We start from the raw sequence: 25,790 nt of genomic DNA, 5'->3' as shown, positions 1-25,790 counted from the left end.
CACGTTTTACAGCCTTGGTCAGATCCATCTTTACACCCTGTGCAAAAACCTCAACAGCTCATCTCTTCGCAGTATAAAGGCAGATCATCTTTAGATGACCATTACAGATAAACAGCTGTGTGTGACCGTTGTCCTCTTAAAATGAATGAAGGTGTTGAGCTCAAGGAGCTGGGGTTTTTTGTTTTGTTTTGTTTTACCAAATTGCATAATTTACCTATTTTTGGCCAAACAAGCAATTTCATGTAATATTCTTTGTTTCCAATAGGGGCGTATGATGGCTTACTGCACTCCAGTAGACCAAAAGAATGACACAGTTTTGACCAATGACTGTATAAACGATGGACGACGCGACACCGCCTCCTCTCATTGTGCAAAAATGAAGCCAAAATGTCCCGCTTGTGGAGGCTGCCATCTTGCATTTTTGGAGCCAGAGTCTGCGCAGTAGTGACTTGAGGTGGAGCGACTGCGTCACGCTCCTGCCCACACACCCACTGGACATGACCGCAAACATGCCCCCCTACACTTTTTAGCCCGGCTGCTCCATTTTTTTTGCTGATGGGTTTACCGCAACTGACGACTTGTTAAATTAAGGTAAATACAACCACGTCACTGTTATGAAAAAGACACACAGCTTAACATCTTATAGTTCTGCAACATCTAAAATCACTCTGTTGTTAATTCATTTGCTAGATTAGCCGCTAGCATGCGCAATGTGTTGGGGGCTTGTTGCTAGCTAGTTAGCGATGCTACACACCTGTTACTCTAGTCTGTATAGGGTTGCCAACCGTCCCTTAAAAAACGGAATTGTCCCGTATTTCGAAACAAAAGTACACGTCCCGTATTGAGCTAATAAGGGACGCACTTTCTCCCGTAATACAGTGAGAATCAAAAGTAGTCTATAACTTTTAATGGAATTAACACTTTGTTTGAAAACATAATTCCCAGCCCCTCTCCTGCTTTGTGACCAATGAGCTGACAGCACACTTATGACAATTCGAGTATGACAAGTCAGATTACCGCTCATCTCATTGGTTGAGGAAAGGTCGCTTACGGAGAAAATACCGGAAGACAACCGATGACCACAACAACAAGCATGGCCAACAGGGAAACAAACGCCAACACTGCGGTGCAAGTCTCGGACGGCACACTGTGCATCCATAAAATGAAGGTTATAACAGAAAATCTGTCGCTCGCTCTCTCTGTCTTTCACTCACACAGACACACCACCACATCAACTTTGCTAAATTGCTAATGAAAAACATTGATCAGGCAGCTGTGATTGAGCAGCAATGTAAATCCAACTATTTTCACGGTTGTTGTGGTCGTGATAATTTTGTGATGCCACATGGAAAAGGCTCGGATGAGCTTTCCAAAGTTCTACAAGTTGTGCCTCCATCGCTTGTGTCCAGATCACACGCTGCACAGCTGTGCTGCAACGTCTTTTTCACCGACGTTTACGTATTTGCGCGTGAGCAGCTGCGGTGACACCCTCACGAGCGATTGATGATCGGGAGCTGGTCGTGAGGTGTTAATCGCTTCTCGTTACCCCACGTATACTACACGACGCACGATGAAGGCCAAAATCGGGCTGATCACCAAATCGGTCGCACGACTCAAAAATCGGCTCAAAATGGGCCAAAAATCGCACAGTGTGAGCCCAACATTAGAGCAGCAATGTTTGTTCGCTCAGAGAAAGAAAAAAAAAGGCTGCAAAAGTACAGGGAGGAATGGGAAAAGGAAAACACCTGGCTGGAAAAGTGCACTATAAAGCGCACTGCACTGTGTGCTGGCGCACTTTTTCCATAGGCATGCTTCTATTGGTGGGCACATGAAGAACATGAGGGGCATGAAAGCTCGGGGAACCCTTTACCAATTTTTTGTCCGCCAGGCCATGGCAGAAGCAGCTATGGTATGTAAACACTGGTTTGTTTTTTTTAAACCCTCTGGTTAAGGTTAATATGGGCATGTGCAGTGAATATCAGCGCTATGTGGCCAGAAGTGTAATAATATAATTTATTTTGTGTAATAAACAACTGCAAGGATAGATGATTACAACAAATAGATCACTAATACATAAAAGTAATATATAGATGAATAATGATGATGAGTTAAAATGCGTAATCATGGGAACAAGTGGGTTTACAAACAGGAGCAGCTGATTAGCTTTAGAAAAGCTGAAATAATACCTCAACTGAAGCCAACTGTACTAAATGCACTAAATGTGCACTGTTACAAGAATATTTTTCGTTCTATTGCTTTCTATTAATTTATATAATTTTAAGTTAAGCAGGACAGAGTTCTTTTAAAGAAAGATTTACTTATATTCTCAAAAGTTAAGCATGACAGGCTTCTGTTTAAGAAAGAGACCTGTTTTATTGTGTTAATGTTGTCATTGTGAGCTAAAAATAAATGGCTAAATGATCATTTGTTTCCCATATGGTCATATCACAAAGAATATGCATCTGCTTAAATCAAGTTCAAGTCAAATGGTTAAAAAATAATTTCACACACAAAAAAAGAGCTACCACACTGGGAAGGGTGAAGACAACTGGGTTGCCCGGCCCTGGCGACGAGGTGTCCCTTATTTATTTTTCAGGGAGTTGGCAACCCTAAGTCTGTATTATGTAATGATTCAGCACTCCTTAGGTTTTGTTATACATTTTTAGACAGCGATAAGATCAGCTACACACTCCACTGAGGCCCTGAGTTACTGCTAATATCAAAAATGTAATGCTGTCCTTTGAGATTTTAGCATTTAAGACTGTGAGTGTAATGGATCTAAAACTGTTTAAATCTTCAGAACCGTCTACAGTCAGGTAACACGGAAACTTTAAAAACAGCAGCAGAAGGTTTCAGTAGTGTAGTCTAATTTGTTCTTTTCATTTAATAATAGAGTCTATATTATATCAACAGCTACATTCACCCTGGGGAGAAACTAGTGAGGCAGACCATGAGGACTAAGCTGGGTTTCTGGGTCCAGAGGTTTGGAGAAACGTCTTTCCTTTCTTTCATCATCTCAGCTGTCCTGTGCCAGATGTTCTGTTGACCCACTGAGAGAGGCTTCATTTAAGAAACACCAGGAAGACCGAAGCTCATGGCATTGATCAAGTGGGACTCATCTTCACCAGCAGCTCCCTCACAGGGAAATCGTCAGCACTCCTCTGTAGGCCCACCCCAGAAGATGGATAAACCCAGCATTTCATGAACACTGTGATGGAGACCTTTGGTTTGTGTAACGTGTAACGTTATAAATACTCGGATACTCTCCAGAGTCTCCGCACCTTTACATAAAGATATTATATTCAGTCCTGTAGAAAGTTAGATATTTAAAAATATATGATCCTCTCTGGTTACTCTGGTATGAATAACTCTGCATCACTTTATGGTAAATAACACTATCTGCAAAAAACTGAAAGAATTCCAGATGACAAGTTTATAATTCAACATACAAGTGACGACCTTTGACCTTCATCAGGTTTTATTTAATTGTGTCAGAGAAACTTAAATGTGCTCTTCATGCAGCTGAGTACATAAAGTGTTTAAAATGGAAGCTGTGCAGGTCTGAGATCTGCAGCTCTCTGAAACACCAAACAGGTCCTGTTAATGCTGATATACAGTGACACAGCTACATGGGTGATTAATCCTTTTGACTTTTTGTCTTTAACTTTATCAATAAAACAGCTGCAGCTTTCACTGACAGCACATGTGGTACTTTAACCTTTGTACTATTTTCATCAGTTAATTTTGCAGTTAACATGTGAACATGTTGGATGATCTGTCTGCTGTCATTAGGTGGTGCTGAAGTCTGACTCTGAGGGCAGCTCCTGTAATCACAAAGAGAACAGAATCATCACAAACTGAATTATAAAGTTTATCTCTTAAATCTGAAATAAAGCTGATCCTTCTGTCCTCACACACTCAGGATCTTTAGCTCTTCTCTTACATTTTTTTCAGTTCTACAGTTTAATCCATAGTTACAGATTAATGAGGAGTTACTGAGGTACAAGCTTAAAAAAAAAATTGGTGTTACTGTCTTTACACATGTGGAGACTGAAAACATGCTGTTGTTTGCACATATTTAATAATCAGCTCTGCACAGGAGCTGAAGCAGAGTGCAGCCTGTTGCTTTTACAGTATAACACTTGTAATGAAAGTACAGTAACGATAATTAGTGACCGAGCAGCCCGGGACGTTTCTCTTGATTTCTTTAGTCAGGGTAAATTCATTCACCTGCACGGGTTAGCTAAACGAACTTTACAAAACAAGTTTCCCCGACAGCCGAGTGCTTATCTTCAGAGGTGGGTAGTAACGAGTTACATTTACTCCGTTATATTTACTTGAGTAAGTTTTTGAAAAAAATTTACTTTTAAAGTACCTTTTTTGCACAATACTTTTTACTTTTACTTGAGTGCATTTATGAAGAAGAAACGGTACTTTTACTCCGCTACATTTGCAAAATTCGACTCGTTACTTTTTAAAAAATAATTAGTTTAACACATTAGATAACATGCTGCCAGTGGAGTTTCCGGTAACTTTTTTACCAATGAGATGTGGCCGTGCAGTCACATGACCAGTTTGAAACTGTGAAAAGTAGCGGACACGCGGAAAGAAGAACATGAAAACATGGCTGAGTCTACGCTAGAGCTGAAGAGGATGAACAGCATTTACTTCACATACAAAGAATGTTTCGCTTAAAAGCAGTACAAAAGAACAGCTATGTCTTCAGTGTCGGTGTCTTCAGTGAGAGCCAAAACAAACCAACTTTTCAGCGTGAAACAACTCAACTCGTGTAACCTGAGGAAACAGTAAGTTTTCTCTAAATCTCTTTTTAGCTGTGGTTAGCTGGATGTCAGTCTTATGTTACAGCAGCTGTGTCGAGCTCGAGCTGCGAGTCATATTTTCGGCGCTACGTTGTAGTGAGACAAGTTTGTGGGTGTTTTGTGCAGCTTCAGCTGTCTTTTTAACTGTTTGCTGGTTAGCTAACGTGAGCTATAAGCTAACAGCTAGCCTGGTTAATGACGCTAGAGTTCCACGCACATGCAAACAGCTCGTCTCTACTGCTTTAACTGTTAAAACAGAAGGCAATACTGCGGGTGACAGGGTTTATTATGTGAAACAGCAGCTTGTTTAAACAGTCTGCATTAAGCTGGGCAAACACTGGAATTTTTTTCAGTCACGTTATTCCGCTCCTGCTCAAAGTGTACAATTAAATTGCAGGGGTTAAAAGTTCATAGGTCACAATGCAGGGTCTCACACTATACGGCCTGATGCTCTGATGCGACCTGAGTGCTCAAACTGTGCGTCCATAACATGAAGCTTATCATACAAAAGCTGTCCCTCGCTCTCCCTCTCTCTGTCTTTTACTCACACAGACACTCACACACCATCAACTTTGCTAAATTACTAATGAAAAACATTGACCAGGTGGAGCAGATTTCAAACGGTTGACTGCGTTGTGACGACAAAACCACTGGCTGGCTGGAAACTGGATTTATTTCTACAAAACAAAGTGCAGCAGCAAAATCAGTGTCACACAGCAACAGCAGGCCTCTCCTCATCCCAGTGTGGAGTCCATGCAGCTCTGCTTACAATATATAAAAGAAAATACAATCTATCAAAACAACGGTGTGGTTTCTCTCAACAGCCACTTTAAAATCGAATGTTACAGTGGGGTAAAACAGTGACAAATATGAAGCAAGGTGTAGTCAAAAATAAGCCACTAATAATAGCTTGTAATATTTAAATCCCCACTAAGATGGATCAATTACACAATACATATTCAAACAACTTTAACTTCTCCCAACATGGCTGAAAATACTAGTCAGTGTGCAGCCTCAGGTCATGAACTCATTATACACATAAAACAAAACCTGTACATTTACACATACCTAGAGTTGGATGTCTCGAGACCACTTTTATGTGGTCTTGGTCTCTGTCTTGGTCTCGCTGTTTCGGTCTTGCGTTCTCAAATCGACATAGTGTTCGGGAGATTTGGAGTCAACCATCATCTGGTCTTGGTCTTGGTCTCGATACCCTCTGGTCTTGGTCTTGTCTTGGTCTCGGATTAGGCAGTCTTGACTACAAGTCTACACATACCTAAAAGACAAAGTGCAGCAGCAAAATCAGTGTCACACAGCAACAGCAGGCCTCTCCTCATCCCTGTTTAGCACAAGTAAGGAACACATAAACGGATGGTGTAACAGATAAAAGGCAGTTCCAATTACTATTTTCCTTGTTCAAAGCAATCAAAAACACTTTGGGAGCTTTTAGCCATAAGAACTAATACTTAGCAAAGAAAAATACACCACATTTAAACATATAATTTAGTACAAGGAGAGGAGCTACAGAAAGTGTGCCTCACCAGTATGGAGCCCATGCAGCTCTGGCTGGGAAAGCCCACACATGCAACATGTTTACAAGTGGCGTCACACTGATTAATGCCCCACTTCAACAGTGACACATGGAACCTTAGTTTTACAAAAATTAAATTTACACAATAATAAAAAAAAAAAAACTATATACAATACAGTTTTGAGTTCACACTCCGTATATTATATCTCAGCTACACAGGCAGCTGTGATTGAGCAGCAATGTCCATCCAACTCTTTTCATGGTTGTTGTAGTCGTGATAATTTTGTGAGGCCACATTGAAAAGCCTCGGATACGTAAGCGTAGAGCTGCCAGCCAGACAAAAGAAAAATAGAGCTATATCACGTAGGGGTGCAACGATATTCGTATCGATATTGAACCGTTCGATACAGTGCTTTTGGTTCGGTACGCATATGTATCGAACAATACAAAATTTGTAATTTATTTTATCAACTTTCCTTCTGACGATGCTGTCTGTGTTGAGCGCTCAGTGGATCTGCGTTCGACTACTCCGCTTAGGCTGCACTGTCGAGCGCAGATCCACTGAGCGCTCAACACAGACAGCATCGTCAGAAGGAAGAGCGCAGGGCAAGCTAGCGAGACAGAAGTTAAGCTCTCCTTGCAACATGGCAAACTGAACCTCCCCCACCCTCATTCAGATCTGGCGTTTGGAATTATTTTAGTTTTCATGTGATGTATGACCCTGAAGGTAAGCGCGTCATGGATTAAAGTAAAACAGTATGTTGGATGTGCCATGCAATGCTCAATTACATGGGTGGGAACTAGTGTGTTAGCGCAGTTAGCTCGTTAAGGTGTTGGCTGTCTAGCCCCATGCACGGAGCGATCGGCGGTAGCTCGTTAACGGAGATTTGCCGTGTTGTGGCGTTAAGGTCATTTCAACGAGATTAACCTGAAAGCACTAGTGGGAACACAACGGATATGACTGCACATTTACGCCGACATCATCCTAGTGCAAAGACAAAAACAACAAGCATGCATGCTACAAACTTTACCCGAGTCATTTAGACAGCCGTTAGCACATGATTCTCCTTATGGGGACCTGATATGTTTAATATGCTGCTGAGAATATAGCCCAGAAGAAGCGTATAGTATAGTTTTTATTTTGGAAAGAGCCATTTCTCATCTGTAATAAACTTTCTTTTCCAAAGATGAGTGATTCCTCAATCAGATACAGGGCTCGCAATATCGCTAGCCCGACGTCCTGGGGCTAGCGATTTTTCCAGTCGAGCTACCAAAATCTATTTCTGCCCTGCCCGTCGGGCTATTGTAGGAAGGAAAAATATATGTCAATGCTTTTGCATTCTTTTGGAAATGTAGCTGGGTAATTATGTCATTGTCATCGGTGAGCCACTGTCAATATGTGACATATTGAAATCGCGTTTGAATATGCGCTTGTTTTTTTGCTTTCACTTTGCAGTCGCGCGAACTGTGTATAGAGAGCGACAGTACTGATTGGTGAGTGATGATAATTTGTGCACCAATTCCTCTGACATCGTCTTGTCATGCTTGCGTAGTAAGCTAACATTGATAAGTGAAATCTCCCGCAGCAAGCTTAAACATGTGAGAGGTTGATCGTGCAGAGAATCGCTGAGCGTTATGAGTGCGTGTGTAAAAGCAGCAGGATATATATATTTCAGTTCTGCTGAGCCAAATAAGACAGGTCAGGGTGAAGAAGTGACAGACAAAGAAAAGCTTACCACAAAACGGAAAAGTTATGACAAATCAGACTATAAGGCAAAAAGAAAGTGCAGCTTTATGGTTTCATGGACAAAATAATTTCTGTGGCTGCAATATGACGAGCTAAATAACCAGGGCTGCACATAAGTGGTCCGCAGGTGCGCATTCGCTGTCAAAATAAAAAACATGCACAAGGGTTAGGGTTAAATTTAAAAACTGTACTTTTGAGTTAAAATATATATTTATAATTTTAATAAATGACAAATTAAAAAGGCATGAACATTATTTTTGTATCGAAAAAATATCAAACCGTGACACCAAAGTATCGAACCGAACCGAACCGTGAATTTTGTGTATCGTTTGTTAAGATTCATTATTGAGGAAGGGTACAAGAGGTGATCGAAGAATAACCACACCGATCCGGCCGGGTGAAGTCAAACGATGATTTTAATGAATACACGCGTGGGAAGACACTCTGTACGCAGACAGCCAGTAGTCTTCAACTTAATCAAAGCATGAACAGATATTTTATAGCATCAGGGTTTGTTTACTGACGCCCCTTCATACGTCACAGACACATTTTATACATAGATCAGATCAACATCATCATGACTTTTCACCCAGAAAATCATCTCCTATTTTCATGGCTTGGTACTTTCCGTTCTTATCTTAAAATGAATTGTTCCTCTTTCTTGTCGAGACAACAAGAAACGGTTCCTCTTTTACCGAGACAATTTTGTAGTTACAGCCAAACATAACTAACCTCTTCCTCTAAATAAATCTAATTTAAAGTGTGTGTGTGTGTGTGTTGACCTCACATGCTCTTTCTCAATTCACCTGTTGCACTTCTGACCTTTTACCAGACCAGAAGCTCACTGAGACTATGTGTATGTCTTCTACTAAATAAATGTTTTAATCAAGAACCTCTACTAAAACCTTAATATAAAATGATAAAGCTATATAAGTGTTTTGTAAGCATGTATTGCAATTCCTTCTGTGGCTCCAAGTCACTTGCACAATAGATTGTCCGAACATCGCGCCGAACAAAGCTTCCGACCCCCAATTAATTGACCGAGCTCCAACTCTTTAATAAGCACAGATATGCATTGTGTATAAAATAGTCATAACTGCTTAAGGCCTTCTTAAAGCTATCTGTTACATTGTTAAAGCCTCGTCTTAGCCTGCGGCTCAAAATAACTTCCTGGTTTCACTTCTGCATACAACTTCCTGTCAGCCTGCAACTCAGTCTTTCTGAAAGAGACACTGTTTAAACCTTGGAGTGCAATATCCATGCTGCAAATTATATTATTAATGCAATAACAATTATTTAACAATAGCAGTAAAATAATTTCCCTCCTCGACACTCCCCCTTTTGACCTCTGGAACACCAGAGGTCACAATACATTGTGTCCTCACGCAGACCCTTCTCTGGTGGTCTCGAACCTCGAGATCTCCAGGATCCTCGCCCCTCCTGTGGTCGCCGAGATCAGTCTTCTGCAAAGGAAACAAAACACCTTTCCTGCATCTCCCTAACTTATCCTATCTGGGACTCTTTAATCAAAAGCCTGATCCTAATTATCTTCTTAACTTATTGACTTGTATTTATGTATACTCTTCAACGTTACTCATCACTTTAAAATCCTTTTAAGCGCTGGTTTCACGTCCAGTTGCTCGCTCTATTTTCCCTTATCTGATCATCAACATCCTGTGCACAAGTTGTCGCTGCTGCAAGTTAATCTACTCCAAAAGAAAACAACCACTTTAATCAATTAAGTTCAAGCATATAAGCAATTACTCCTGTATACATTTCATCATAGCTAAATGCTGCCTTGAAACTACTCCTATGTGTTAACACTAACTTCATTTTAAAACCTCACATTTCCTATGTTATCACCTGTTTCGGTATAGCCTTTTTATTTCATTTTGCTCCCTTTAATGTAACAATACCTCCTAATTCTAGTTTATCAGACTTAACCAAAATATATGCTTTCCTTCCTCTTTGGTCCTTCTTTAAGTTCAGTTAAAAGCTAAATGAATTTAAGGCCTTTTGCCTGGAATCAATACTGTCATGTGTGTTTCTTAACTCTGTGTCTGTAAGCGTGTGCAATCCTTCATGAACTCATATTATCCTCACAGTAGATTGGCTAATCATAGCGCTAGCCAAAGGCTCGTGACCCTCCAGAGACAAATTTGAGCCACAACTCCTTTAAAAGCACAAAATGCAATATGTATAAAAATCATTTCTACATAGAAGCTCCCCCTTTATCCTAAAGATAAACCTATGTAATATCTGTATGTGTAAGCCTACATTATAACCACTTCTTCTAGAAATCAAAAAGAAATCAAAGCTGTTCTACCCCTTCAACCCTCACTAATTTTCCCTCTAAGAATTATTCACAGCTTTGAAAAACCGGCATTGTATCTTCTAAACAGGATTCATGGTCCTGGGCCATGTTGGCCCAGTATTCTTGGTTCCTTGTATTTTCGCTCCTTATTTAGGCCAGGTTTTCTGAGGTGTCCTATTGTGGTGTTCCCTAAGTGTTTTTCCTTTGTGACTCTTACCCCCTTGTGCCCCTCTGTGTATTTATGAGCTCTCGTCTCTCTTTGTGTTTATTCCATGTTTCCCCCAGCCTGTTATGTCTGTGTTCTCCCCGTGCTTTCTCTCCTCCTGTCTGAACCTCTGTGTACTTCCTGTTTTACTTTGACAGTCTCTCGTCAGTATGCGTAATGTTGTGTTCACTCCTGCCCTGTCTCGTTATGTTTATCAGTGTCACCTGTGTTTCCCACCTGTGTGTAATCTCCCTATGTTCTCTGGGTGTATTTCCCCGAACCTCCCTGCATCCTCGTTTCTGGTTTGTGTTATTAGCTTACCCAGTTTAGGTTGTTTTTCCACCAGTGCTGTTTTGTGCCCACCGTTGTAAATAAATATTCACCTGCACCAGAGCTGCCGCCTTTTGGGTCCTTTTCTACAACTCCACACGGCTTGCCTCGCAAACCGTGACAAGTTCACTTTTAATCCTTTAACCTTAACTTAAAAATAACAGTTTCAGTTTTACCATATCCAAATGATCAAAAACCCAAAAGTTCCTAAAATGATCCTAAATTATTAAACAATTAAATTATTAAACCCTAAACCCCCCTTTATCTTGATACATTTCATGTGTCAAGATACTATACAAAACTTAAAAATGCTCAGTTTCCCCACTCATGATCCAACTTATGTCATAAAATAAACTTAAAACAGAACAGTTATCAGTCATGTGTTTCTACAATTAATGATAACTGAGTTACATCAAAAAATATTTCCCCTTTAGCATTTGGCATTCTCCCAACAATATACTATAATCCCATAATCTAACCCCAGTCAACAAAACAAAAATTTTTCTGGTAAAAGCAAATTGTTCATCCACATTAATTCACCCTCACATTCACTCACACATTCACTCACATGCAGTCACACCATATATTTGCTGATAGTGGAGCTTCCCGCACGATCAGATACTCCACCCTCAGCAAAATGAGCTCAGTCATTTTTTATTTTCCATAGGAAAATATTTCTTTATGCTTTTGGACTGGATTGACTCGCATAAAATCCTTTTTACAGGGACTTACGACCTGAATTGTCCCCAGGTAGCTCTCCTCAGCCAATTGTAATCTGGAAAGCCCCCTTATATTTGCTCTTCCCGAGAACTTTCAGCGCCGTTATTCACTGTTGCAGGCCTGCTTAAAACAGAAATGAAAAAAAATAGAGCTGATTGTTAGCTCATAAAAACAAAACAAAATCACCTGACAGGTTTTCTTTAAGTGCACTGTTACAAAACAATGGGCCCAATTTTTTTAGACATGTCCATGTTTCCTAAAACTCCCTCTATTAAAAACAAAACAACAACAACAACCTACCTGACAGAATCAACCCATCACCACAACAACCTTAAACACACAAATCTTGCCACCACATAATTTCACCTCCTCAATACACCAAAAGTCTCATTAAAACCACACAATTTGCAAACAAAAATCACCCCCTTATACTCTTAAATTCAGCATAAGACCCCTTACGACATCATATAATCACTAAACTATAAATTTCCTACCCCAATCTGCACTTCTCGTCTCTGCTATGCTTCCTCTTCCTGAAAGTCACAGTCACACACACACTCAGGAAGTTCTTTCGTCACCACACACTCCAGCTAATTTGCATACTGAATCATCTCTCAAGAAGCTGTAACAACAGAAACATATGTTTAAACATTCCCAACTCATTAAATCATTTTATTTCTTCCAACAGTGATCACTAGTGTTGATCACTCAGTACGAGAGCACTCCTAAGTCACTCTTTTTTTAAAACTACTTTAATCCCTTTTTCGTTTTCATAACTCCCTTTGTCATATGGCTTATTCTATTCCTCAATTACAAACTCAAATGTATTTTATTAAACATTCACACCATTGTATCATTCATACGAAATAGCAAGCTGTTCTTCATTGCCTATGTTTGTGTTCTTAGCCAGGTTTAATCAGTGTCTATGCATTAAACTCCATGAGCTTGTCTTGTCTTTATAAGTTTAATGCATTTCCTGTTTGTGTGTGTGAATTTGCATATGGTGCTTTTACAGTGTGTCAGACTCCTTCATAATTTTGCCTTTAAACAGTCAATTTTCTCCTCCCCAACTTTACTAACCCAAATTCTGATTTCCTACCTTAAATAGCAGCATTCCTTGTCCTCAGCCAGAAGGTAGGGCTCCACTTGCCACTTTCCACCTCCACCCTAGCCCAGCGGTCTTACCCGTCAGGTCCGAGAGTATTCGTGACTGTGCCTGCCTTAGGTTGTCCCAGGGTTTCGAGGTGGGATCTTACCCGTCATGGGCTATCCAGCCTTCCATACTCGCCTGATACGGGGCCCAAGTGGGCAGGGGAGGGAACACACTGGCTCTGGGAATTAAAGGAATGTAAGCTGCTTCCTTCATTGCATCTTATGTTAAACTATCTCTATAATAAGCTATCTCAATTCTGACTCCTTCCTAGAATAATTTCACATATGGCACTTTGTGTATGTGTGTTTTCTATTCATTAATGTAATTGTCAGTTATTTTCTCTCTTCATTTTACTTTATTTATCTGTTTGTTTGTAACGTTCTACTTTAGTTCTACTAAACCTTGATGTAAAAAACAATACTCCCTTATTTCACGCACACACTCTGCATTTTGCCTACGCACACACTTCTCTCTCAGACTTCCTCTGTTCACACATCACCTTGCACTCACTCTACTATCAACTTTCATAGTGTTATTATTATTTAGTATTTTGTACACCTCACACAGAATCATTCAAATCGAGTACTCACAGCATTCACATCACAACCTTCAACTTTCACTTTCGATCCTGCAAGACGCAGAGATGGACATCTCCTTCACCTAACATAAAACTAAATTACCATATCAACATACAATTACTGAAATTCAAACTCAAATACACCATCTGTTTTAATAAAGTCAAAGAGTAAACAGGTGTACCAAGTGTATGTACTTATGTGTTTTAAACTGAAAGAAAAAGAAACTCAAACTCTCATAACATCACTCATGCATCTCTTAAATTAAAAACACTTTCAAACTTTAAAACCTCCTACTTTACATCACCAAAGAAATACCTCTCACACCTTCATTCATCATTCAAAACCTTCTAGTCACCGCATTCACACTTAAACTGTGACTAGAGTTGAAGAATATAACTCAAAACACAATTTCCTAAGAGTATTTTAGACATGCTTGTCATAATCAAAAAAGCAAGTAAAAAACAAACAAACAAAAAATTGAAACCTCCATTAATTCTCACCGCACACACAAGAAATTGAAAAATAAAACCCACCAGCAGCTAATGCTGGAGAACAGTTACTACTGAAAGTCATGTGTTAGTCTTAAGTATATACAGTGCACTCAATATATTTATATATCTACATCCAAACTCAATCAATTACTATACATCCACTACGGCAACTCAAAACTTTATTTATAGTCCTTTGCTAAACATAAATGGCATTTTAAACACACACTCTACAATGTTTGCAGCAGTATTTGTAAAACCAACTGTGGCTTAAACAGTTCACTGCTTACTCATTTGCATTTTCACTCACACACACACCTCCAAAAATAGCAGCAGGCAGTCAGTGCATTACTGACTCGACACACAAAGATCTCTCACACCAAATTTTCTTATTCTATATTACAACGACGTCTTATATTTACAGCCACTGTCAGATCTGTCAGCTTTAGCGCCTAACCAATTTAGACAAATTTAAAATAACCGCCCACCAATTAACCAGTATCAAGACTTTAACTGTTTCTGGCCTCATTTCTAAAATCCCTAACTCAATTTAAAAGCGTCAACCAACCCAAACTTTGCCTGAAGCTCTATTTTTGGCATTTCACAGCCAAGGCTTACCTCGAAGTGTTAAGTTAAAGTTACACGCCCGAAGACCAACTTCTCCTGTCCAAAAAAGCGCAGATACCGTTGCAAACGGTAAGGAGACTCTAACTCCTAGCTTAATTCCGGGATGCCCTGTACCCCACAGCTAAACCACACTGAACTAACCCTCTTCGCCGAGAGGTCAATGTCGCGCGTCCACGACAAGGAGGGAGCGTAACCTCCGGGCTCTGCGCTTCCTAGCAGACTCGAACTGCCGTTCTAGAATAATTTAGAATATTTTGAAACAACAATCAACACCCAAAACAAGTGTATAACTGAGGCAGGTGCAACCTAGTGGCCAATTTGACCGCTCAGGTCCACTCTTATGACCAAATTTGGACTCTAACCAACACAATAACCAATTCCCTACCAACTACTTGAGACTCTAACTCAATTTCTTTGGGACTTCAACCCATTATTTAAACTTTTCTTATCAGACTCTTAACTACTTTCATTTCTTCTTAGCAGAACTCTAACTGCTTCAACTCATGAGATTTTCATCAAAATCAAAACAGACATCCACCAGTAACTTCAGTGAGTAGACTTAAATTTTATCATGTCCAATTTGGCACACTTTGGAAATAATTCAACAGGTAGTGCCTTACCTTTTGGATAAGCCGGCTTATGCCCACTCACTTAGACCACTGGAACTCATGTCTGCCCGTCAGACCACCCAAGACCACCAAATTTCTCCATCTAAACCTCCAACTCACCCTCCTCAATAACCGGACGAAGCCCCCAAATGTTAAGATTCATTATTGAGGAAGGGTACAAGAGGTGATCGAAGAATAACCACACCGATCCGGCCGGGTGAAGTCAAACGATGATTTTAATGAATACACGCGTGGGAAGACACTCTGTACGCAGACAGCCAGTAGTCTTCAACTTAATCAAAGCATGAACAGATATTTTATAGCATCAGGGTTTGTTTACTGACGCCCCTTCATACGTCACAGACACATTTTATACATAGATCAGATCAACATCATCATGACTTTTCACCCAGAAAATCATCTCCTATTTTCATGGCTTGGTACTTTCCGTTCTTATCTTAAAATGAATTGTTCCTCTTTCTTGTCGAGACAACAAGAAACGGTTCCTCTTTTACCGAGACAATTTTGTAGTTACAGCCAAACATAACTAACCTCTTCCTCTAAATAAATCTAATTTAAAGTGTGTGTGTGTGTGTGTTGACCTCACATGCTCTTTCTCAATTCACCTGTTGCACTTCTGACCTTTTACCAGACCAGAAGCTCACTGAGACTATGTGTATGTCTTCTACTAAATAAATGTTTTAATCAAGAACCTCTACTAAAACCTTAATATAAAATGATAAAGCTATATAAGTGTTTTGTAAGCATGTATTGCAATTCCTTCTGTGGCTCCAAGTCACTTGCACAATAGATTGTCCGAACATCGCGCCGAACAAAGCTTCCGACCCCCAATTAATTGACCGAGCTCCAACTCTTTAATAAGCACAGATATGCATTGTGTATAAAATAGTCATAACTGCTTAAGGCCTTCTTAAAGCTATCTGTTACATTGTTAAAGCCTCGTCTTAGCCTGCGGCTCAAAATAACTTCCTGGTTTCACTTCTGCATACAACTTCCTGTCAGCCTGCAACTCAGTCTTTCTGAAAGAGACACTGTTTAAACCTTGGAGTGCAATATCCATGCTGCAAATTATATTATTAATGCAATAACAATTATTTAACAATAGCAGTAAAATAATTTCCCTCCTCGACACGTTGCACCCCTAATATTACATTATAACATGAAAAGTATATTGTTAGAACAATAAGCTTTTCGCGTTATAACGTGATATAGATCTATTTTTCTTTTGCCTGGGTGGCAGCTCTACACTTACATACTCAGATGAGCTTGCCTCATCCTACAAGTTGTGCCTCCATCTCTTGTGTCCAGATCACACGCTGCACTGCTGTGCTGCTACACCTTTTCTTTCATTTCTGTGTTTGTGCGTGCACAGTGCGAGAGGCTGCGTTGAGGGGTGACAGGATTTCAAACAGGTTTGATTATCTTGTGACCATACGATTGATGATTGCGAGCTGGTCATGAGGTGTTAACTGCTTTTCGTTACCCCATGTATACTACACGATGCACACACGATTAAGGCAAAACTTGGGCGACTGAAAAATCGGCTCAAAATGGGCCAAAAATCGCACAGTGTATGCCCAGCTTTTGGAGGCTAGCTCCAAACAAACATCTGCAGCTTGGCAGTGTATACAGCACTATAATGACCAGACCTAATTCTTTTGAAAACCTTACATCTTTCCACAGGTCTCCATTTCATCAGACATCACCTAGACACAGAGATGGATGAGGCCAGCACAAACAGCAGCCTATTCGACGAAGATGATGGATCCATGGGGTCAGGAAAGTCAGAAGCAGGGGAGCTGGAGAGGTACCTTTCATGTCCATTCACTGGAGGTGTGGATCTATTGCATGGCTTTCCTCACATCAAGAAGCTGTCGATCAAAGTCAATACAGCTCTTCCTGCATCTGGAGCTTGTGAAGGACTTCTTAGTCATCCAGGACTCCTGTTCACTGCTAAACAGTTAGAGCTTCACAGAAAGAAGCTTGAGAGCAAACTGCTGCTGAAGCTTAACCATTACCTCACTGAGTGAAGAAATGGCACATTTTTGCTAAATATGCAGAAATAAATGCACACCCATACAACTTATGGTCAATTGAGCTGCCTTGTATGAACATACGTTGAAGATGCCTCGTTCTGTTTTCTCTGAGGCTGCTGTGCCATTTGGAGCAAAAATCAATATAAAGTTTTGTGATATTATTCTGTTATCATATGTTACCTTATATATGTAATCAAAGTAGTTGAAGTATGATACTGCTGTAGATCATATTATACCCTTTAACATAGAGTGTGTGATCAGTATGTAGTCTTAGTTTGCAGTATACTTCTGACTTAAAAGAGTGTGAAAATCATTAGATCTATTGGATTGACCTGTATTACTAGACACTGTTGAATGTGTTACACTGTGTCTTGACATTTCATACTGCTGAATCATGAAGAGAATGTTGGGTGCAGAGGACCTTGTGCCGATAATAGAAGAGACAGACCACATTCCATACCCCCACCTTTCAGAAGAGCAGAAAGACAGGGAGCCGAGGTCATAACTTAGGCGCCGTAAAAGAGAAAGAATGTGAATATTTAGGCTTTTACGACTAGGTGGGGGCCACTAGAGACTATAAAAAGCTGAGCAACCCGTCACCATTTTGAGACTGCTGTGACCCTCTTCAGGCATGTCTCCCCATCATGATGGTCCTTATGCTCTTAAGTGTTGAATTGTATGGAAATAAATGATTGTTGATTGAGCATAAATACACCGAGTATTGTCCTTCCTTCAGCCCAAAGATTCAAAGAATTGGGAGATTTCAACAGTTTACAGCATATCTTGTCACGGGAAATTGTTTTCACTGTTTATATATTTATATTATTTACTGTAGGTATTGGTGAAAAAAGCTTTATGTTGTGAAAAACTGAAATCTGGAAATTAGAATTGCTGTGCCTTATTTTGTTGATGTTTTTACATATATTCCTTTTGAAAATGGTAAAATTTGTATATTTATTTATTTTTGTTTGTCTGATAACATTTATTTAAAAAATAAATCGGACATTTCAAACAGTTACTCGCTACTTGAGTAGTCTTTTCGCCAAGTACTTTTTTACTCTTACTTGAGTAACTTTTTTGACGACTACTTTTCACTTTTACTTGAGTAATAATATTTTAAAGTAATGCTACTCTTACTTGAGTACAATTTTTGGATACTCGACCCACCTCTGCTCATCTTAGCTAGCTAGGTCCTAAGACCTAGCTAAGGATGGTAGTTACGGATTACCTTACAAACACGTTTAACATACCGAAAAAGTGCAACGGGGCCTCGGGTCCTTCTGTCGGGTAGTCCAGTTTACTGAAGAACACCTCAGGCTGTCAGGTTAAAACAATCAGGCGTGTTTTCATAACGTAAACACTGGCCCTCCTCTCAGAGCCTAAGTTCTATCTGCTATTCCCGAACAGAGATACGCAAGTTTCTCCGTGACTGCAGCTATCAGTCAAAGCTGTTATGATGATGTTACACTCCAATTTAACATCACTGCGGTAGGAATTAGAATCAAACTTATGGGAAAGGAGACCCCTTGAACATAAATCAGCGTGGTGAGAACTATTGATAACAAAAGAAAGAATCTTTGGAAAAAGTTTATCTTAGGAGAATTCATTTATTTTTGTCTGACCCCAGTCCCATCCGCTAACATGGAGGAGGCGGGGTTTATGACCTATACTGCAGCCAGATACCAGGGGGCGATAGGGACGTTTTGGCCTCATTTTTGGGGTGCTGTCGCATTGTCCATCTTTTATACAGTCATTGGTTTGGTTTTGACATAGGTTTGACATAGCATATATATATATATATATATATATATATATATATATATATATATATATATATATATATATATATATATATATATATATATATATATATATATATATATATATATATATATATATATATATATATATATATATATATATATATATATATATATATATATGCATATATATACAGTGGGGCAAAAAAGTATTTAGTCAGCCACCGATTGTGCAAGTTCCCCCACTTAAAATGATGACAGAGGTCAGTAATTTGCACCAGAGGTACACTTCAACTGTGAGAGACAGAATGTGAAAAAAAAATCCATGAATTCACATGGTAGGATTTGTAAAGAATTTATTCGTAAATTAGGGTGGAAAATAAGTATTTGGTCACCTCAAACAAGGAAAATCTCTGGCTCTCACAGACCTGTAACGTCTTCTGTAAGAAGCTTTTCTGTCCCCCACTCGTTACCTGTATGAATGGCACCTGTTTGAACTCATCATCTGTATAAAAGACACCTGTCCACAGCCTCAAACCGTCAGACTCCAAACTCCGCCATGGCCAAGACCAAAGAGCTTTCGAAGGACACCAGGAAAAGTATTGTAGACCTGCACCAGACTGGGAAGAGTGAATCTACAATGGGCAAGCAGCTTGGTGTGAAAAAATCAACTGTGGGAGCAATCATCAGAAAATGGAAGACATACAAGACCACTGATAATCTCCCTCGATCTGGGGCTCCACGCAAGATCTCATCCCGTGGGGTCAAAATGATCATGAGAACGGTGAGCAAAGATCCCAGAACCACACGGGGGGACCTGGTGAATGACCTGCAGAGAGCTGGGACCAAAGTAACAAAGGTCACCATCAGTAACACACTACAACGGCAGGGAATCAAATCCCGCAGTGCCAGACGTGTTCCGCTGCTGAAGCCAATGCATGTCCAGGCCCGTCTGAAGTTTGCCAGAGAGCACATGGATGATACAGCAGAGGATTGGGAGAATGTCATGTGGTCAGATGAAACCAAAGTAGAACTTTTTGGTATAAACTCAACTCGTCGTGTTTGGAGGAAGAAGAATACTGAGTTGCATCCCAAGAACACCATACCTACTGTGAAGCATGGGGGTGGAAACATCATGCTATGGGGCTGTTTTTCTGCCAAGGGGACAGGACGACTGATCCGTGTTAAGGACAGAATGAATGGGGCCATGTATCGTGAGATTTTGAGCCAAAACCTCCTTCCATCAGTGAGAACTTTGAAGATGAAACGAGGCTGGGTCTTCCAACATGACAATGATCCAAAACACACCGCCCGGGCAACAAAGGAGTGGCTCCGTAAGAAGCATTTGAAAGTCCTGGAGTGGCCTAGCCAGTCTCCAGACCTCAACCCCATAGAAAATCTGTGGCGGGAGTTGAAAGTCCGTGTTGCTCGGCGACAGCCCCAAAACATCACTGCTCTCGAGAAGATCTGCATGGAGGAATGGGCCAAAATACCAGCTACTGTGTGTGCAAACCTGGTAAAGACTTATAGTAAACGTTTGACCTCTGTTATTGCCAACAAAGGTTATGTTACAAAGTATTGAGTTGTATTTTTGGTATTGACCAAATACTTATTTTCCACCCTGATTTACGAATAAATTCTTTACAAATCCTACCATGTGGATTCATGGATTTTTTTTTCACATTCTGTCTCTCACAGTTGAAGTGTACCTCTGGTGCAAATTACTGACCTCTGTCATCATTTTAGGTGGGGGAACTTGCACAATCGGTGGCTGACTAAATACTTTTTTGCCCCACTGTATATGCATATATATATATATATATATATATATATATATATATATATATATATATATCAAAAAGGAACTTTCTGCCAGGGACGCCTAGTCCTTGTCCTCTTTGAGGGATAGTCAGTTGGTCACTGTGGAGCTTGGGGCACTCCAGAATAACTAGTGGTTTCACCACTTTACCGTTTGGAACGGTATCTGCGCTTTTTTGGACACTGTTAAATTGAGTTAGGGATTTTAGAGATTAGGCCAGAAACAGTTACGGTGTGTTCACACCGAACGCGATAGAAGCAGGCGGAGCGTCAGGCTTACATGTAAAGTCAATGGAAAGGCGCGCTGACCCGCGATTGCGGCTCCCGCGAAAACTCGGAAGCAGATTTGCGTCGCGAAAACGCGAAAACGCCTGAAACGTGCGTGAGTGTAGCGCGTTTCAGGCGTTTGACTCGCGAAAAAAACCACGCGCGTGAGTTTATGTGTTGCATTTTGTGCATACACGCGTTTCGCGTCCCCCGCTCGAGATGGAAAAATCTGAACTCCAGCGTCAAATCGCGCCGCGACAACCAATCAGGAGCCTGGTGACGTGGCTGTTACCTAGTTCAAAGGGGCAGATCCAGCCAAAGCCCTTTATTCTTCAATAGAAGGAAGACTAATCAATGCCGTAGCAAACAACCCGGAGCCGTACGACACCAGCTGCTTTCTGGACCGAGACAGGAATATAAAGGACCGAGCTTGGAGGAAGATATGTAAAGAGATCGGGCAACCTGGTAAGTTCATTCATTTTTCTTAAGTTTTCTCTAAAGTTTTCACTGACCCGGGGAAGCCGCACAAAAGCTAGCAAGCCACCGCTATTTTCCCACTGACGTACAAATACCGTTCTGCTTTTAGGCATGTTGTCATTTAAGAATATATTTTATTGTTTATTAATAAACAGCTCACAGTAGTCCCGCTGTTCATCCGTCACTGCCTCTTTTTTTTTTGATTTTGATTTTCTTTTTTTGCACCTGACAGCATTGCATTCTGCAGCCTGATTGACAAATCTCCTGCGCTTGCCAAATTTATCACGTTTGGTTTTGATAACCATCACGTCCAATAGAAAAAACAGCACAAAAACACCCATAACTATGAGCCTCATTCGGAAATAGACACCTGCACCGCGAGGGAAAAAGGCGCACGAAAGTGGCGGGCAGATGAAGACAAACCGCGGCATAATAATACTTTTACGTTTTGCAATCTACAAAGGTTTGCACTTTGAGAATCAATTGTGAGAACTGTGACCAATGTTCATGTGTGTGGGGGAAAAAGTGTATAAAGTGCGTGGCCAGGGGCTAGTTATTCTGAGAACCCCTGCTGCAATAAATGAGGGACCACTGTCTACTCTATGATTATTATATTCAACCTGTTAACATTTAATACTGTATTGATAGAACCAACTGATTCTGCAGCAGAGCATCCCCTGTTGCTTCTCCTGGCTCCCCAGTCCCTGAGCTCCTGCTGCTGCACCCACAGGTATGTAGAGCAAGCACTGATACCTTTTTAGTCGGTGGGATTGCCTGTGATCACCTTTACTAAATATCTACAACCAATCTGATTATATCCTGTTTTTGGTTTGTTTTTTTCAATGTTGAAATTAAAATCTAGTAGCAGCCTTCTCATTTCTTTGTGTTTTGTGCTGTTTTACAGGCCCACAGGGGAGGACGGCTCCGAGGCAGATGAGGGACGGGTCCCAGTACGGTCCATCGGTGGTGGAGCTGGAGCCACACCAGTCTCCAATGGAGCAGTTCCTCCTCAGCCTTGTTCCTGCTCTGGAGAGCAGCTGGTCCTTTTTATTCCTGTCTCTCTGTAAATTCTTATATTTTATATATTTATGTTTAATGTTTTTCTGTTTGAGACTTTTAATATTATTTCAAATAAATGTTTATAATGACTAATGTCTCAGTTCTACTACACAGCAAATGTTGGCACACGACTTGACACATGTAGAATTTATTTCATATTATACTAATGACAAAATATACTAATACAGTGGGATGCAGAAGTTTGGGCAACCTTGTTAATAGACATTATTTTCCTGTATAAATCGTTGGTTGTTACAATAAAAAATGTCAGTTAAATATCATACAGGAGACACACACAGTGATATTTGAGAAGTGAAAAGAAGTTTACTGGATTTACAGAAAGTGTGCAATAATTATTTAAACAAAATCAAGCAGGTGCATAAATTTGGGCACCACAAAAAAGAAATGAAATAAATATTTAGTGTATATCAATGTGTGTGTCTCCTATATGATATATGGGGTGCCTTTGTCTGGATGTGCTTCCCATCCAGAGCTTCACAGCACAGAGGAAAGTTCCAGCGCTCCTGGAATCCCTCTGTGATGGACCGCCAGTCTCCAGGTGAAGGCACAGCCATGAAGTCGTCCACTAGATAGTCCCAGATGGCCGTCACTGCCTGGGGGGTGATCTGGCTCACCGTGGACACACCGACTCTGAAACTGAACGCTTGGTGCTGAAGGAGTCCCCGGTGACAAGGAACCTGGACAAAATTGTTCAAAATCAGTATTATGTGTACTGCAGTTACAAAATACATTATTCAAATTCCAAAATACTTTTGTGATGTCAGATTTAAATCACAAAACTTAAATCTTACATAAAAGATTTTGTAATTATAAGGATAATTACAAAATGTATATTAGATAATATCTAAAACAGTTGTGTTTTATTTTAACTTTAACATATCATAATTTGATTGGTAGCAACTTTTACAACTACAGTGAGCCAATCACTCATAATTCCTAAACATGTCAATCAGGTAGGAATGAAGTAAGACATTAATAGAAATAAAGAGTTGTGTGTTGACATGTAGCCCTTTCCTTGCTTAAATCATTAATATTTTTGAAAAATTAATCTGTGATAAGACAGCTTATCAAGATAGAACCATGTAACTAGAGATGAACCAAACTGTTCAGTTTTATCTAACTCTGTTTTAATAAAGGCTGGTGACCCCTGCTATAGAGTCTGACAGCTGCAGGGATTATATACAAATATTCAACTATCCCAGAATTAAACCAGGTCTAAATAAAAAGGAGTGAGTATCACTACAAGGTTAACTCAGTGGTCCTAATGCTACAGTTTGATATCAGCAAACACCGAGCGCATACATTGATGTGACACCACAGCCATGCTATCATCGCAAACACTGATAACAGCATAAATCGAATTAAATCGGGGCTTGATGAGAGCTTCTGAGTATCACTAGAAATATTATAAACAGTCGTCTCTGTACCACAGTTTGCTTTCAGTAAACACCGAGAGCATTCACTGTTAGCATAGCACATCCATGTTAGCAGTGTATAAATGGATGGTTTAGCATATATTAGCACAGGTATCAATAAAGGACTACCGTATTAAACACTTTTACTAACCTCAGGCAGACGGACAGGCGCTCTGCAGGTGGGATTGAGCGCCTGTAGTTGGTGTCTAGGCGGGCGATTCTGGGACCGACGCGGGACAGCAGGTCCTCAAACTGGCCGAGTGAATGACGGTGATAGCGCTGGAATCGGCCGTCATCCAGGCGCAGCTCCTGGAGCAAGTGGTGAAACTCACCAAACTGCTCACGCCTCTGGAGGACCTGATGGACCCAGGTACGGCAAGGATGTCCTTTACGCCGCTACTCTGCTCTCCACAGTAAATAGAGAAAGGAGACTCTCTCTTCAAGCGCTAGCTCGACAGCTGCCATCTTGCAAAGATACCGGTCTTGCAAAACTTCCTCCCACATCCCTCCCACATTTCCGGTTCACGCGCGTTAAAATATGATATTTTGGGGCGCGATGGATTTTTCTTGGACACGCGTAGAGGTGCGAATGTGCACGCGTCAAGTTAGGGGCGTTTGGGGCTTTTTTCACGCGCCCATCGCGTTCGGTGTGAACACACCGTTAGACTCTGATACTGGTTAATTGATTACAAAAAAGTTGGACTTTCTTCGGTTGGACCCGTTAACTTAAATTTGTCAAAACTGTGTAGGCGCTAAAGCTGTCAGGCCTGAGAGTGATTGTAAATATAAGACATCTTTGTATATATATAAAATAAGAGAGTTAGTGTGTGTGTGAAACGAGGCTGTGTGTGACGTCAGCGCGCTGCAGCTCTGCGAGCTATTTTTAGACAGTGTGTGAACATGCAAACGAGGTGGCTGCTGTGAAGCGCGCAGAGGACTTTTGCTTCCTGTTTAGCGTGTTTTTGAGTTTTATAATTATGATTTGCAAACAATGATACATGCCTGTAATTAAGACGCTGATTTTGCCGATTATAATATTACAATTAAAGTTTTGAATGACTACGGTGAATGTTTGATGTTTGGCTGGGTTTTGATAAGATAAGATAAGATAAGATAAGATAACCTTTATTAGTCCCACACGTGGGAAATTTGTTTTGTCACAGCAGGAAGTGGACAGTGCAAAAGTTATGACGCAAAAATTAGAATACAATAAGAATAAATACAGTACACAGCTGTACAGAATAGAATAAAATAATATACTATATACAGTATATAGAAGAGACAAATCGTGCATGATTTAGACCGGCACTTCAGTCGGCAGAGTAAGATTGAGTGATAAATACAGCTGTGATTTGTTTCAGTTTTGTGGTGTGAAGCAGGATTTATAAGATTTTTTTAAGTGGTTCTTGTTTCAGTTCAATAATATAAGCAGTTACATTTGATTTACTGTTGCTTTTATCATAATATAGGGTGTGATCAAGCACGAGGTTCAGCACTAGAGGTGGTGTAGTAATTTCATTTCATCATACTTAGATAAAAGGCATGCTTATTTCGGGGTCGTGCCGAATTAAAATTTCACCTATAGGGGATCTTCTTTACATGAATTGCATTGGTCACAGTGAGTATGGATAAATGACTGAATACAGTGAATTTTCTTGAGGGTGTGTTTCTAGGGATAATTATTACTGGTTTTATACATTCAAATTGAGGACGGAGGATTGTGGCGGAGAGTGTGGACAGAGGACGTGAAGACAGCTTTGCAGCTGCTGGAGTGAGTAGCTGTGTGTATGTGTGT

General features: G+C 40.3%; 5 long non-coding RNA genes across 5 annotated transcripts; 3 read left to right on the top strand and 2 right to left on the bottom strand.

Annotated features, from left to right (window-relative positions):
• Positions 1-153: 153 nt before the first annotated feature.
• LOC145424128 (uncharacterized) lies at positions 154-3,785 on the top strand. The gene is made up of 2 exons (XR_013905098.1): positions 154-591; positions 2,914-3,785. It is a non-coding gene; the product is annotated as an uncharacterized LOC145424128 (long non-coding RNA).
• LOC145424127 (uncharacterized) lies at positions 3,461-6,839 on the bottom strand. The gene is made up of 2 exons (XR_013905097.1): positions 5,889-6,839; positions 3,461-3,824 (listed from the first exon to the last, which is right to left on the bottom strand). It is a non-coding gene; the product is annotated as an uncharacterized LOC145424127 (long non-coding RNA).
• LOC145424126 (uncharacterized) lies at positions 4,180-17,888 on the top strand. The gene is made up of 2 exons (XR_013905096.1): positions 4,180-4,805; positions 16,826-17,888. It is a non-coding gene; the product is annotated as an uncharacterized LOC145424126 (long non-coding RNA).
• A 2,925-nt stretch (positions 17,889-20,813) lies between these two features.
• LOC145424264 (uncharacterized) lies at positions 20,814-22,648 on the top strand. Its single transcript, XR_013905283.1, has 3 exons — positions 20,814-21,488; positions 22,149-22,230; positions 22,405-22,648. It is a non-coding gene; the product is annotated as an uncharacterized LOC145424264 (long non-coding RNA).
• Positions 22,649-22,691: 43 nt separating this feature from the next.
• LOC145424263 (uncharacterized) lies at positions 22,692-24,721 on the bottom strand. The gene is made up of 2 exons (XR_013905282.1): positions 24,147-24,721; positions 22,692-23,257 (listed from the first exon to the last, which is right to left on the bottom strand). It is a non-coding gene; the product is annotated as an uncharacterized LOC145424263 (long non-coding RNA).
• Positions 24,722-25,790: the final 1,069 nt, after the last annotated feature.

Source organism: Astatotilapia calliptera, chromosome 23, assembly GCF_964374335.1.
Source record: "Astatotilapia calliptera chromosome 23, fAstCal68.1, whole genome shotgun sequence".
Taxonomy (NCBI): Eukaryota; Metazoa; Chordata; class Actinopteri; order Cichliformes; family Cichlidae; genus Astatotilapia; species Astatotilapia calliptera.
Note: the sequence above shows the minus strand (reverse complement) of the source record. Positions and strands in the feature narration are given on the sequence as shown.